This window comes from Bombina bombina, chromosome 6 (genome assembly GCF_027579735.1).
Source record: "Bombina bombina isolate aBomBom1 chromosome 6, aBomBom1.pri, whole genome shotgun sequence".
NCBI classification, from domain to species: domain Eukaryota; kingdom Metazoa; phylum Chordata; class Amphibia; order Anura; family Bombinatoridae; genus Bombina; species Bombina bombina.
Window position 1 is genome coordinate 92,395,158 of NC_069504.1, and position 15,126 is coordinate 92,410,283.

General features: G+C 38.3%; 1 protein-coding gene across 4 annotated transcripts in view; it reads left to right on the forward strand.

The window, feature by feature from the left end:
* CACNA2D1 (calcium voltage-gated channel auxiliary subunit alpha2delta 1) overlaps positions 1-15,126 on the forward strand; it is a 1,258,723-nt gene that overhangs the window by 518,431 nt on the left and 725,166 nt on the right. The window lies entirely within an intron of this gene.

Consider the following 15,126-nt stretch of genomic DNA (forward strand, 5'->3'; position numbering starts at 1 on the left):
GGTGTGTATTCCCACCATGACTAGTGTGGCATCTTATTGGTTTGATGCCTTGTCTGATTCTCTTCAAGTAGAGACTTCCTTGGATGAAATTCAGGATCGTATTAAAGCTCTTAAGTTGGCCAATTCCTTTATTGCAGATGCCATTTTACAGGTTGCTAGACTAGGAGCTAAAACGTCTAGTCACAGGGCATTATGGTTGAAATCTTGGTCTGTAAATGTTTCCTCTAAAGTCAAGCTTCTGGCGATTCCTTACAAGGGCAAAACCTTGTTTGGACCTGGTTTGGCAGAAATTATCTCTGATATTACTGGTGGAAAAGGGTCTTTTCTACCTCAAGATAAGAAGAATAGGCCTAAAGGACATCAGAGTAATTATGTTCTATTTGTAACTTAAAAGGAAAGCCTTCCCCTTCTTCTTCTAAGCAGGAATAATCCAAGTCTTCTTGGAAACCCAATCAGTCTTGGAACAAGGGGAAACAATCAAAGAAACCCGCAGCTGATTCCAAATCAGCATGAAGGGTTTGCCCCCAATCTGGGATCAGATTAGGTGGGGTAGAGAGTTCTATCAAGCCTGGATATGAGATGTCCCAGATCCCTGGACTGTAGACATTGTATCCCAGGGTTACAAATTGGCATTCAAGACTTTTCCTCCTAGAGGCAGATTCCTTCTCTCAAGATTATCTGCAGACCAGATATAGAGAGAGGCATTCTTGAAATTTATATGACATCTTTCCTCCTTGGGAGTGATAGTTCCAATTCCAGTGCAGGTACAGGGTCTAGGGTTCTACTCCAACCTATTTATGGTTCTCAAAAAAGAGGGAACTTTCCGTCCTATTCTAGACTTGAAGTGTCTAAACAAATTTCTCAAAGTTCCATCCTTTAAGATGGAGACTATATGCTCCATTCTTCCTTTAGTACAAGAGGGTCAGTCCATGACAACCATAGACCTAAATGATGCATATCTTCATGTTCCTATTCACAGGGACCATCACAGATTCCTACGATTTGCCTTTCTGGATAAACATTCTATTTGGTCTAACCATGGATCCCATAATTTTTTCAAAGGTTCTGGGGGCTCTTTTGGCAGTGATCCGATCTCATGGAATTGCTGTGGCACCCTACCTGGACGACATATTGGTTCAGGTGCCATCTTTTCAACAAGCAAAAGACACAGAGATATTGTTGTCTTTTCTTCGTTCCCAAGGATGGAATGTGAATCTGGAAAAAACACCCTTTCCCCTGCTACAAAAGTAGTGTTCTTAGGGACCATAATAGATTCTCTATTGATGAAGATTTTTCTGACAGAGGTCAGGAAAAACAAAATCATTTCCTCATGCCTCTCTCTTCGGGCTACTGCTCATCCTTCAGTAGCTCAATGTATGGAGGTAATCGGTCTGATGGTGGCTTCCATGGACATCATTCCTTTTGCTCAATTCCATTTGAGAGCTCTCCAGTTGTGCATGCTCAGACAATGCAATGGAATGGAGACCATGCAGATTTTTCTCAGAGAATAGAGTTAGATCAGGGGTCAAGGGATTCTCTCCCGTGATGGATTTCTCAGGAACATCTGTCTCAGGGCACATGCTTTCAGAGATCTTCCTCGGTGATCGGACGCCAGCCTGCTGTGCTGGGGAGCAGTCTGGAACTCATTAAAAGCTCAGGGCCTTTGGACTCAGGAGGAATCTGCTCTTCCCATCAACATCTTGTAGTTGAGGGCGATTTACAATGCTCTATTGGCTTGGCCTCAGTTGTCCTGAGCCCAGTTTATTAGGTTCCAGTAAAATAACCTCTGTGGCTTACATCAATCACCAGGGAGGAACTCAGAGTTCCTTAGCCATGAAGGAGGTTACTCGGATTCTTCAGTGAGCAGAGACCCAGAATTGCTGTCCATCTGCCATCCACATTCCAGGAGTAGACAACCGGGGAGCGGATTTTCTGAGCAGACAGACTTTTCATCCCGGGGAGTGGGAACTCCATCCTGAGGTTTTTTCCAGATTCGTCCTCAAATTGGGGGTGCAGAGTTAGATCTGATGGCGTCCTGTCAGAATGCCAAGCTTCCAAGGTACAGTTCAAAGTCAAGAGATCCGCAGGCCGTTCTGATAGATGCTCTGGCAGTTCCTTGGGTCTTCAGGTTGGCATACCTGTTTCCTCAGTTTTCTCTCCTTCCACGAGTCATTGCTCTTATCAAACAGGAGAGGGCGTCGGTGAGTCTAATAGCCCCTGCATGGCCTCGCAGGATCTGGTTTGCAGAACTAGTGGAGATGTCATCTCTCCTGCCTTGGAGACTACCTCTGAGAAGGACCTCCTAATTCAGGGTCCCTTCCTTCATCCAAATCTCATTTCTCTGAAGCTGACTGCTTAGAGATTGAATGCTTAATTCTGTCTAAGCGTGGTTTTTCTGAGTTGGGCATTGAGACCATGATTCAGGCTCGCAAGCCTGTTACTAGAAAAATTACCATAAGATATGGCGTAAATATCTTTAATGGTGTGAATCCAATGGCTACTTTTGGAGTAGAATTAGAATTCTTAGAATTTTAAGAATGAAGCTTCTGTGGAACAAATTTGCAAGGCTGCAACTTGGTCTTCTCTACATACTTTTTCCAAATTTTACAAATGTGATACTTTTGCCTCCGCTGAGGCTTCATTTGGGAGAAAGGTTCTTCAAGCGGTGGTTTCTACTGTTTAGGACTGCCTGTCTTGTCCCTCCCTATTTATCTGTGTCCTCTAGCTTGGATATTGGTTCCCAACAGTAATTACTCAAGCCGTGGACTCACCATATCTTAGGAAAGAAAAACAAAATTTATGCTTACCTGATAAATGTATTTATTTCCGCATATGGTGAGTCCACGGCCCCACCCTTTATTTTAAAACAGTTGTTCTTTTGACTTTAACCTCAGGCACCTCTTCACCTTGTGTTACTCCTTTTTCTCCATTTCCCTTCGGTTGAATGACTGGGGGTTGTGGGTAAGGGAATGATACTTAGCAGTTTAACTGTGGTGCTCTTTGCCTCCTCCTGCTGGCCAATTCCCAACAGTAATTACTCAAGCCGTGGACTCACCATATCAGGTAAGCATCAATTTAGTTTTTTCATGTTGTGTTAGCTCACTTGAGAATATGTGATTAGGTTTGGGCATGAGTAGGGTGTATTTTTCACTTTTTTTACTTCATTGACTATGGAAGAATACGTTAATACAATGGCGATATTCTAAGTTTGGCTTTTTACACGCAATGGGTTAGCGCAAGCAAAAACTTGTAATACAAGCGCTAACGGACACACCCAAAACTTTACTCCCAGCAGAGTTAGCACGCAAGCAGGAGCAATAAATACCGCTCCACTTGTAATCTGGCCCTTTATGGGAAATTAAATTTAAAATTTTAAGTCCATTTAAAATATTGATCCCTCTATAAGTTTTACAATTTCCAATTGTATTACAGCAAGTAGTAAAATAGCCAGATTGTTGTTACACAAATAATACATTACAGAGTATTATTTAGAATAGATTGAATGAACCACTACATTTGTGCCTGAAATTAATATTTCTACCTCTTTTTATGCAGAAATAATCTTGATTATAAAATATACATTGCTCACACATCAACAATCTTTATTAATCTTTAGTGTTCTCACGTTATGCATCCTTCTTTACTTTTCATCCATCAAACTTATTTATAATTTACTAAGGGCTAGAGGACAAGTGGAGTGCTCCCGCTCAAGCAATTACTTCCCTAGAAGTAAGCTTTTTGCGTGCATCGGGTAGCATGTGTATTACAAGTTGAAAGTAAAAAGTATTTGCACGAGCGATAAACCGACACACAAAAATCCAAACTTAGAATATAACAACTGCTTTAACGTATTCCCCCATAGACTTCAATAAACCGTGAAAAGTGGGGAAAAATCACATTACTCGCGCACAAACCTGATTTAACGAATATTACACATTCCAATGTTCTTTGCTTAACAGAATATGTTCTATTTTATATATGTATAGATAGATAGATAGATATATAGATAGATAGATAGATAGATAGATAGATAGAAGGTTTGAAATTTCAAGTGGTCCACTAGTCCTGGAAGTCTTAGAAATTGCAGTGGAAGAATCAGAAATTATTTTTTTTCCCTATCTTTAACATTGAGTGGACTAGTAACTTTTAACCCCTGACTAGTAAACCATAGTGATATTTTTTTACCCTTATATATATATATATATATATATATATATATATATATATATATCGATACCGATACCGATACCAAGTATTTGCATGAGTACTTGTACTCATGCAAAAGGCACTGATACTTAAACCGATACCTCCAATTCCTACACATACGCCATCTTGTAGCGTTTTTCAATCTGGATGTTCCCATTTCATTTTAAGCTGGAGTGGAGACTTAACTAAAAAATTGTTCACTTCTGTTCTGCTAATACAAATTGCTGTTATTTTTATTTTTGTACGTTTGAGAGCAGTGCCCCAAAAGCTGCTACTATACAGCTGGAAGCCTACCTGGGAGAGATCTCTGTACCTCATTCAGACAAACCCCTGAAGTACTGGGCAGTTAATAAACTGAAATTTAATGGCCCAAAAATATCTTTCTGACCCATGCAGTAGTGTGAAAGTGAAAGACTGTTCAGCTTAGTGTCAAACGTCCTTACTGATAAAAGAAACAGACTTATAGCTGAACATGCAGAGAGGCTTCTGTTCCTTAATGAGAACTTGCCACTTACTTTTGAAAAATTACTCTAATTGCTAGATTGCCTGTTATACTGCTAGTTCTCATCTTGCACAACTATGCTCAAAACATACTGTACTCTGAGGAACATCCTTAGCCAATATGAAGACCAGCCCTATTTTCTGTTGTCAGTAGAATGCAAATGCCCCATTTTTCTCAAAGGGGATTACTGGGATACTCCTTCCCCAATATATTACTTTGTATTAGGTACAAATGTCAGATTGATGAGTTATATAGGCACCCTACAACCCAATTGCATCCAGTAATCACCCCTTTAAATTGTAGCTTTCCAGCCCCAGCTGCTGCAGCTATTATTTATTGTAGTTATTAATATATGTTATTGTAATATTTTTATTTATAAACATGTTCTGTGAACTTTGTGACAACAAGCACATAAAACTGTTTTATTATTTCAAAATGTCTTTTGAGATACAGTTCATAATTATAAAGAAGCGATCTTAAATCATTAGTCTGTATTGTGCTTGGTAAACTGTCATGCCATAAAAAAAAAAGTATCGGTAATTGGTATCGGTGAGTATTTGAAAAAAAGTATCGGTATTTGTACTTGGTCTTAGAAAACTGGTATTGGTGCAACCCTAATATATATATATATATATATATATATATATATATATATATATATATATATATACAGTATATGTGTGTGTGTATATATATATATATACTGTATATTTAAATATGTTGTGGGTAAAGTAAGAAATTGGGTAATCCTAGCATTGAACCCCACCCCCGGCAAAGGAAAATGGGGAGTGTAGATGGGGGAATTACATTACTTCGGGCTTTACCCACAGCCTCTTGGGTAATGTCTAGGAGAGAGAGAAAGAGAGAGAGAGACACTTCAAGAAAAGACTGTCTCTCAATTCAAGAGTGTGTAGTATGTAGTATGTGTAGTATGTACTACACACTCTTGAATTGAGAAACAGTCTTGACAAAGGTCCCTGTGAGGACCGAAACGTTGACTGAACCCTATTGATGAAATACAAATAAAACTTATGTTAACTAAGTCCTGTGAGTGGCGTGCCTCTTCTTTTCTTGAAGTTTCTACCTATCTACCATAGAGTGCACCCAGGCAATTCACATTTACAGTGAGTGCTTGGATCCCAGAACTATATATATATATATATATATATATATATATATATATACACCGTATTGTGCAGAGTATAGGCTGCACCCGCTTGTAAGCCGCACCCTTAAAGTTTGGTGCCATTTTACAGAAAATTAAATTTCACCTCCACACTTCTCCTCCTCTCCCTGCAAAATTTTCCAGGCACCATGACCAGGCTCCACTGTCAGCTTGTGCCATCTCCAAAAAAAAACTAAAAGTGTATATGTATAAATTATAATGTCTATATATGTGCAAAGCGGACTGTGTTTAATGTTAATTGAATCCAATTGACGCTTAAACATCTGTCAGATGCTACCTGCTCTATTTAGTCATAAACTCAGGAGGGTTATGCTTACTGAGGACCGTGAGTATGGGTAAGTCAGGTTATGCACTCGGTATTCGGGGAGAATGTATGTACAAGTTAGGGGAACTACCTTGTCATCCAAGGCTTCCACATCTGAGCCCTTCTCTATCCGTATATACTCCCCACTTTCAAGAACAGACCGCCGCTACTCCTTGTGCCAATCCTCTGCTTCCCACGTCATCATAATCGATAGTCCCAATCACGCCCCTTAGAGCAATCCATTTCTGCCAATCGGTCTATTGAAGAACAGGAACCAACCTCCAGAAAATTTAAACAGCGGTCCCAGTAACAAACTAATGAAGAGGATCCTGGGTCTATATGATGTTTTTACTGAAGATAAATAAAGTTCACCTTTAAACTTTAACACCCGGGATCCTCTTCATTTTTTGCTATCTCCAAGTCTGTCCACCTACTGCCCAGCCCCAGACACCCACAGCAGCTCCCATTGTTACGCTCCTCACTGCTGTGTCCTACTCCCCTCCTGTCTGCTCCGCTCCAGCCGTCCATAGCACACACGCTGCTGCAAAAACGGCAAATAATATCCGATTATAGGCCGCATCTGATTATAGGCCGCATCCCTAATTTAAAGATTTACATTTGGGGGGAAAAAGTGCGGCCTACACTCGGGACAATTATATATATATATGTATAACATTATATATAGATATATACAGATATAGACATTCTAATGTCAAAATATTTACAGTAAATACACAATTTAACACCTTACTAAATACATAAATATGCTTTTTCATGTTTTGCAAGTATTTGACTGCAAATGGCTCCAATGCATATATATATATATATATATATATATATATACTGTATGTGTGTGTTTGTGTTTAAATATGTGTACATATGTATTTATATGTTTATATGTGTATATATGTCTGCAAATACATAAATACCTATGTACACACACGTACACACATACATATATACATACATATTTAGAGATGTGTATGTATGTATCTCTAGGTTAAAGCCCTCTGCATTCCTTTTTTTTCTATCACCTGAGACCTCAAATATTTGAGGCCATATAACTTTTTTATGCAATATTTGTTTTTAATAATTTTTATTACATTGTTAATATAAGTGTAACCATTCTTTTAAATGAGCTCTGAAGTCACTCTATCCAGACACGCATTAAATTAAATTGCACTCAAGCAAATTAATTTACTTTCAACTTGTAATAGACGCACTACTTTCAACACTCGCAAAGGGCCACAATAAACCCCTTTTCGCTCTTGCGCAACAGTTAGTGCAGCACTTGTAATCTAGCCCTAAATGTTAAAAAAAATTACTTTGAGATTAATGCTTATAATGCACCACGTTTAGGATGATACCATAGATACCATAAAGTTCAATGAAAGGACATCCTGGTAAATATTTATTTTTATTTCATATCAACAAATATCAACATCAATTAACAGTTTTGATCATTTTAGGCCTGCTTATCACATTTTAATAAAAACAAGTTTTGAGAAATTACCAACATTGCTTAAAATGAAATTAAAATGAAAAATTTAAACCATGCCATTCAGAAAAAGTTATGTTACTGTGGGTATTTAAACCTGGGCTTAATGATTTCTGGTGAATTATACACCAATTTCAATGGCTTCAATTGTCTAAACTTGACATTTAGGGGCAGATTTATCAAATGTCGGGCGGACATCACTAAATGCCGACAGCATACGCTATCGGCATTTATCACTGCACAAGCATTTCTGATGAAATGCTTGTGCAATGCCGCCCCCTGCACATTCGCGGCCAATCAGCCGCTATCTGATGGTGTCAATCATCTGATCGGGGTGATTGCAGTCCGCCACCTCAAAGGTTGCGGACGAGTTAAGGAGCAGTGGTCTTAAGACTTAACTCCTGTTTCTGGTGAGACAAAAGGCTTGCACAGAATAAGCACCATCCGCTGCTTAATAAATCAGCCCCTTATTGTTTGAATGTAGCAGAAAGTACTTTGTTGGTTTCTGACAGTTATCTGAATACATTGCAATATAAAGCAAACAAAAAGGAGAACATACTACCAAAAATGATTATAAATATTATAAATGTGGTGCCAACCCTTATTTATACAGAAACCTTTTTAGATAAAGAAAGATAAAAGTATAATCTTCTATAAAGAAAGACAGGGACTTCAGCACTCTTTAAATCAAACATTTTTATTTTTTAAAAGACAATTTTTTTTATTATTTTTTTAAAAAAGAAATACAATTACAAACACCTTTATGATTAAAGTAGTATAGAGCACAAAATGTGTCACAAAAACACTTACAAAGTGTAAAAAATAAAAAATTCTAAGATTTCTCAACTCTGTAGAAAAGATGTTATAAATAGTAGCCAGACAAAATATGATTTACAAAGCAAAACAGGTATAGTGATCTGTAACACCATACCAGAGGAAGGTGAATCACAGGTGGGTATATGTCACTAGATTTATTTAGTAGGGTCTATGCAGTCACTGTATAATCAATATTTTAAACACAGAAACCTGGCTCTCTCCATCAGACACAGCTTTCTTTGCTGCACTAATACATGGGGTCTCCACTTGAGCCACAACCCAAGGTCCGGAAACAGGCAAGGAGGTGATATACAGTAGGTATTTTAATTTCCTTCTGTTGTACCTTTCAACAAATGCAACTTCTCTCTTCTCTCAGATATCCCCCCCCCCCCCCGGTTTCTTAACTCAATTTCATGATAATTTTGCATCCTTGCTACCTTATGTCCCCCCCTCAGACATCTCTGCCCTCATTTTTGGGGATTTCAACCTTCCTGTCTACAGCCCCGCTGCCCCTGCTTCAAAAATAATCTCCAGCTCATTTCCTCTTACAGTCTGTCACAATGGTGTGACTTCCGCACTCACACAGATGGATGCTCCCTTGATCTGATTTTCAGCTATCAATGCAGTCTCTCAAACTTCATAAATTCCCTTTTTCCTCTTTCTGACCATCATCTCCTCATTTGTAACATCACAGCACGTCCTACTGCTCTCCCCTCTTCTAACCCTCACACCAAACTCCGCAGAAACAGAAAAGTCAGTAAATCAGCAACATCTTTTAAATGCTCTCAAACCTCTGCTCTCTTCCATCACCTCCTTTTCCTGTCCTGACCAATCTATCTGTCACTATAATTCCACTCTTACATTAGCCCTTGACAATTTGGCACCCTCTTCCATAGCTCGAAAGTTACGCACTCAGTCTCAGCCCTGGCATACTCCTCTGAAAGTCTTTTTAGACAATGAATGATCTGCGCTCACAAAGAAGTTTATAAAGCCTACAGATACAGGTGATTTCTCCAAAATACCTTTCAAATGTAATAAATAAATAAATAATCAGAGGGTATTAGTTCTAACAGAAAGAGCAAATCCAAACTAAAATCTGTGGCGCTTCAGATAGCTTAATATAAACTAGTACCGCTATAGATAATAATTTTCCATTTATTTTATAAAGTGGGATAAAAGGGTATTAAAATTAATTTAATATTGATCTTTTTTGTTAAAATACAGATTGTGCACTAAAATTAAATACACATAAAAAGCATGCTAAATTGTATAACAAACATCACAATAAATATACAGTCTATGTAGTGATGTTTGCACAACAAACACTACACACCCAACTTAATCAAATCAATTGACACAGAAATTACATAAAAGCAGCATACACAACGTAGGTACCCTAATGAGGGTTACTGAGTTCAGCGTAGTAAACAAACAAAACCACTCTGTAAGTTTACAGAAATACGGATATCAGAGAGTTTTCTCCATGCAAAAAAGTCTCCTCTCAATCTCCTTAAAATTTTAAAATATAGATAGGATTCACAGTGGATCTCCTTCAATCTGACCAAATGCAAAAACCAGCAAACTCCAATGCTCAATTTGGCATCTGTATGTTACGGAGCGCTGAAATTTCAAGTACGGATCCTCAGAGGGATCAAAACAGTGAGCAACGTGTTTCGGCTGTTATGCCTTTGTCAAGCTCTACCTTCCGTTCACAACCTGAACCTTTTATAGGGATAGTTACAGGCAATCCTTAAAGCACCAAATGTAATTGACCTATATAGATAGTTCTTGTATTGGAAGTGTTTCCTTCATATATATTATTATTGTGATATTGTCTATGATGATTGTTAGGTCCAGAACGTCTATTGGACCCATCATGCCATGTGTCTATTGGGTCTCTATTACTCCGATTATAGGTGTAATTTCTGTAGTTATAGTTACTATGATCATTGGTATACTCTCTATAATTTCCATGGGCATTAGTATACTTTCTATGATTTCCTTGTGTATTGACATAGTTTCTATTACTCCCATATCTTTTATAGCTCGTATCAGTATGTGTATCATTAAAATTAGAATGAACTCTTGGAGGTTGTGTAACTGGAGTATTTTTTACAACTTCTTGTTTTGTACTCCTCCATCTATGCAAAATATATTTATTCTCTTCTGGGTTTTCTAAATGTTATAAAAAGTCCTCCTTATCCCTATTAAATGTGTTTATTTTAACCTTAAGTAATTCCTCTTTTGTAGACTCCATTATTTTTTTTGTTTTGTTTTTGTTTTTTGAGTTTTTAAATATTTATTAAACTAAAATTAATAAAAATGATTAGAAAGTATTAAACATACTGTAAAATATTCTAAATAATCCATAGAATATACGTATATGTTTAATAGTTTTTTTTTATTATAATCTTTATTAAGTTTTTTAGAACGACAGCAATGGTACATGTTTCATGACAATGCAAAGATAAAGTACAATTTCCTTATACAATTAAAGAAAAAAACCTGAATCTGTAGATTATGTACAGTATAATTTATCGCTGTCATTTCTTTTGGTAAAAGAATGTGTAAGAGGGATTTTCATTATAAGTTGTAAGTGAGACTTAATAAAATATAATCCCCCTAAGTGTCACTTTTGTATTTTCTTTTTAGCTTTGCGAAGATTACCTACTAGTACAGAAGTGTAGGTAACAAGACTTTTCTTGTGAGAGAAGTTTGAAAATGAAAGATAGAAAAGAGTGAGGAGAAAGGCTTCAGAGAGGAAGGGGGGGGGGTAAGGGGAAATTTAGTTTTTTTGTTTTTTGATAGATTCATTGCAGGAGGGGGTCAGATATTGAGGGCCAGTGTTCTAGTAATTATATTATGTTGTGCCAAGTCGCCAGCATTATTTCATAGGTCTCTAGTCTATGTGTTTTTAAATAATGGTATCTCTCAAGAGCCAGGAGATCAGAGACCAATGTATTCCATTCCTCTTTCGAGGGGATTATTTGAGTTCTCCAATATTTCGGAATTATTTTTTTAGCAGCTGTAAGCATTAGCAAAAGTAGTGGTAGTTTGCCCAGACCATACAGTTTGGGCATTGAAAGGAATAGTATGGATTCAGGATTAAAGGGAATCTGAGTTGAAATCGTCTCAGAGATGACTGAACAGAACTTCTTCCGCTTTGGGGATGACCACCATATACATATGTAGAAGAGAGCCTTCTTCCCGACAGCCTCTCCAGCATGTGCTGTTGAGTGAAGGGTATATCTTGTGTAAGCGTGTTGGCATTAGATACCATCTGCATAAGAGTTTTAAGTGGATTTCCTGAATAGTTGCGGAGACAGATGACTGTTTAGTTAATTTAAAAGCTTTGAGCCATGTTTCTCTGTCAATATCTTGATTGCACTCCCTATTCCACAATGGGTCTTGGTTAAGTATTATTTTGTATATTGTGGAGATGAGGTGGTTAGGGAGTATTGGCAAAATACATAATTTTTCAAAGACCGTAGTTTCAATACCCAGATCTATTTTATATTTGTGATGGGAGATAAAGTGTATTAGTTGATGATAATGAAGCCATGAGGAGAATATCTCCCAGTGGGCCTCCCCTAGAGAGACTTGTTTTTTGATAGCGCCACTGTCTGTGGTGAAGTGAATGGAACCTATTCTTAAGGTATAAGGTTGTTTCATATAGAATCCCAGTCAATGGAATGGGAGTTCTACATTCTCAATAAGCGGTGTGAGTGGACCGTGTTTGGAAGAGATATGTGTGCTGATAGTCAAGATTTTATCCCAGTTTGACAAGATGCCAGCTGTGACATGGTATTTGTGCACGTTTTTAGGCCTTTTTTGAGGTATTGTCCAAGCCATCGTTGCTACGTTATTTAATCTGAAGATTTGCCTATCAATTTGTATCCAAGCCTTACTGTTGGTGTTGTGTGCCCATTCAACTACATTTTGAAGCGTAATTGCGTGTTTGTTTGCTTGCAAGCATGGAATTCCCAGCCCCCCACTATCTCTAGAGAGATACATGTTTTATTTTTGGTATTCTAGGCATGGACCTTGCCCAAATATACTGCTCAAATGTTTTTTGTAGCTGGTCAATATATCCTTCTTGTACCGGGATGGGTAGGGTCTGCATTATGTACAAGATTCGTGGAAGGATATTCATTTTTAGGACCCCGATTCTGCCAAGCCATGAAAGTTGTTTTTCCAGATAGATAGGTCTCGTATTATGTCATTTTTTGTGTGTGGTGTAGTTAAATTTGTATAAATCGTGAAGGGAGGGAGTCAGGTTGATCCCTAGGTATTTCAGTTTTTGCTGTGCTATGGGGATATTATATTTGTTTCTTAGGTGTTGTATATATTTAGGGTCAATATTTATATTTAAAATTTCTGATTTGGTGATGTTTAATTGGAAGTTTGAGATCCTGCCATATTGATCTAGTTCAGCAAGGAGTTCTGGAACAGAGGACTCTGCATCTGTGAGTGAAAGCAGAGCATTGTTGGCATAAAGGGCTTGTTTGTGTTCGGTGTCCCCCACTACAAGCCCCCTAATATCCCTGTTGTTCCTGATTTTTTTGGGCTAACACTTCTATGGATATGGCAAAAAGCAATGAGACAAAGGGCAGCCTTGCCTGGTGCCATTGTTAATGCTGAATGGCTCGGAAAGTGTGCCATTCACTCTTATTCTAGCATTTGGGTTAGAGTATAAGGCTATGGACATATTCAAGAAGGGTTCAGGAATTCCCATTTCTCTCATTGCTCTGCGTAGAAAAGACCACCTGACTCTATCAAAGGCCTTTTCGGCGTTGGTCGCAAAAAGGACCAGGGGTGTGTGAATCTGTGACTTTGGCATGGTTTATTAACTGTAGGATTTTGATGGTGTTATCTCGGGCTTCCTGTCCGGGAATAAAGCCTACTTGGTCTTTAGATATCAAGCTAGGTAAATACTTATTTAGTCTATTGGCAAGAATTGTAGCCAATATTTTCATATCTACATGTATTAGTGATATTGGTCTAAAGTTCTCTGGGCATGTAGCTGGTTTGCCTGGTTTGGGAATTACTGTGATGTGCGCCTCTAGGAGAGATTTGCTTAGGGTAGGGATGTCTCTTACGTTGTTAAAGAGAGTAAGTAGACAAGGAGCTAGAATGTCTTTAAGTTTTTTATAATATGTGGAGGTATAACCGTCTGGTCCTGGGCTTTTGCCAGTCGGTGTGTCTTTGCTAGCCTGTTGTAATTCCACTAGAGTGATTGGGGATTTTAGGTAATTTTTCGCCTCTTCGCTCAAGGAGGGGAGATTTAGGTCTCGAAAGTAGTTGTCGGTATCTTCCCTAAGATTAGTTGTGTCGTCAGGTGGGTTGGGGGATGGCACAGGGTTGTCTATGTTGTAGAGTAAACTATAGTACTCGCAGAACACAGAGGCTATTTCTATACTGCTGTGGGTGAGTTGACCGTCTTTTGTTTTTAGTGAGTGGATGTAGGTTGCTAATTGTTTCCTACGGAGACTTCTTGCTAAAATTTTCCCGGGTTTATTGCCTCCCTCATAATAATATTGTTTTAGGAATAGCGCATTGCGTTGGTGGACTTCTGATAGAAAGTGTTTAAGTTCTTTTCTCACATTCATTAGGTTGTGTTTAAGGGTGTCATTAGTTAGATCACGTTTCTGCATATTTTCAAGTGCACTGATCTGGGCCAGAAGGTTAGTCTGCTTTTCCCTGGACTGTTTATTAATCTTAGCTCTGTGTTTGATAAATATACCTCGTATTACAGTCTTATGCGCTTCCCTCTCTAGTAGGGGTGAAGAAGTGGTGTTCTCATTAAGTGAGAAGTATTTGGCTGTCTTTTTCCACTTCTTTGAGGATGTCTGGGATGTCTAGTAGTGTGTCATCTAATTTCCATGTCTTTGATGTAATTGGGAGATCTGGCCATAGAATGGTGCACGGTGACTGGGGCATGGTCTGACCACATTATATTACCTATGTGACAATGATTAGTTAGGGATTGACCATTAGAGTCTGTAAATATATGGTCTATCCTCGTGTAGCAAGTATGAGGGGGGAGTAGAAAGTATAGTCTTTCACATTTGGATGTAGTGTTCTCCACAAGTCGTGGAGAGAAAGATTGGTCAGGGAATTTTTCACTGCTTTGAGCACAGTCTTGGGCATGTTAGAAGAACCCCATTAGGCGTCTATTAATGGATCAAATGAGAGATTAAAATCCCCAGATAAAAGTATTACCCCTCTAGCATGGTCTATGATATTTGTTTGAAAAAGCTATCTTGGGTTTGGTTAGGGGTGTATACATTCAGTAGTGTAAGTTGTTGGCCAAAGAGAAGGCCCCCTAGGAGGACATAACGGCCCTCTGGGTCCTTGCTAGTGTGTGTGACCTGAAAAGGTAAGGATTTGTGGATTAATATGCCTACTCTTGCCCTTTTGTTCGGCCCTGAGGCAAAACAGTTTAAAGGGTATTGCGGTGGATTCCATTGCGTTTCTATGCCCTTTTGGAAATGGGTCTCCTGTATCATAATAACTTGGCTCTTTAATTTGCTAAGCTCCCTAATCGCTATAGACCTCTTGCCCGGACTGTTAAGTCCCTTTGCATTTATGGAGGTCAGCTGGAGAGAGTGGTC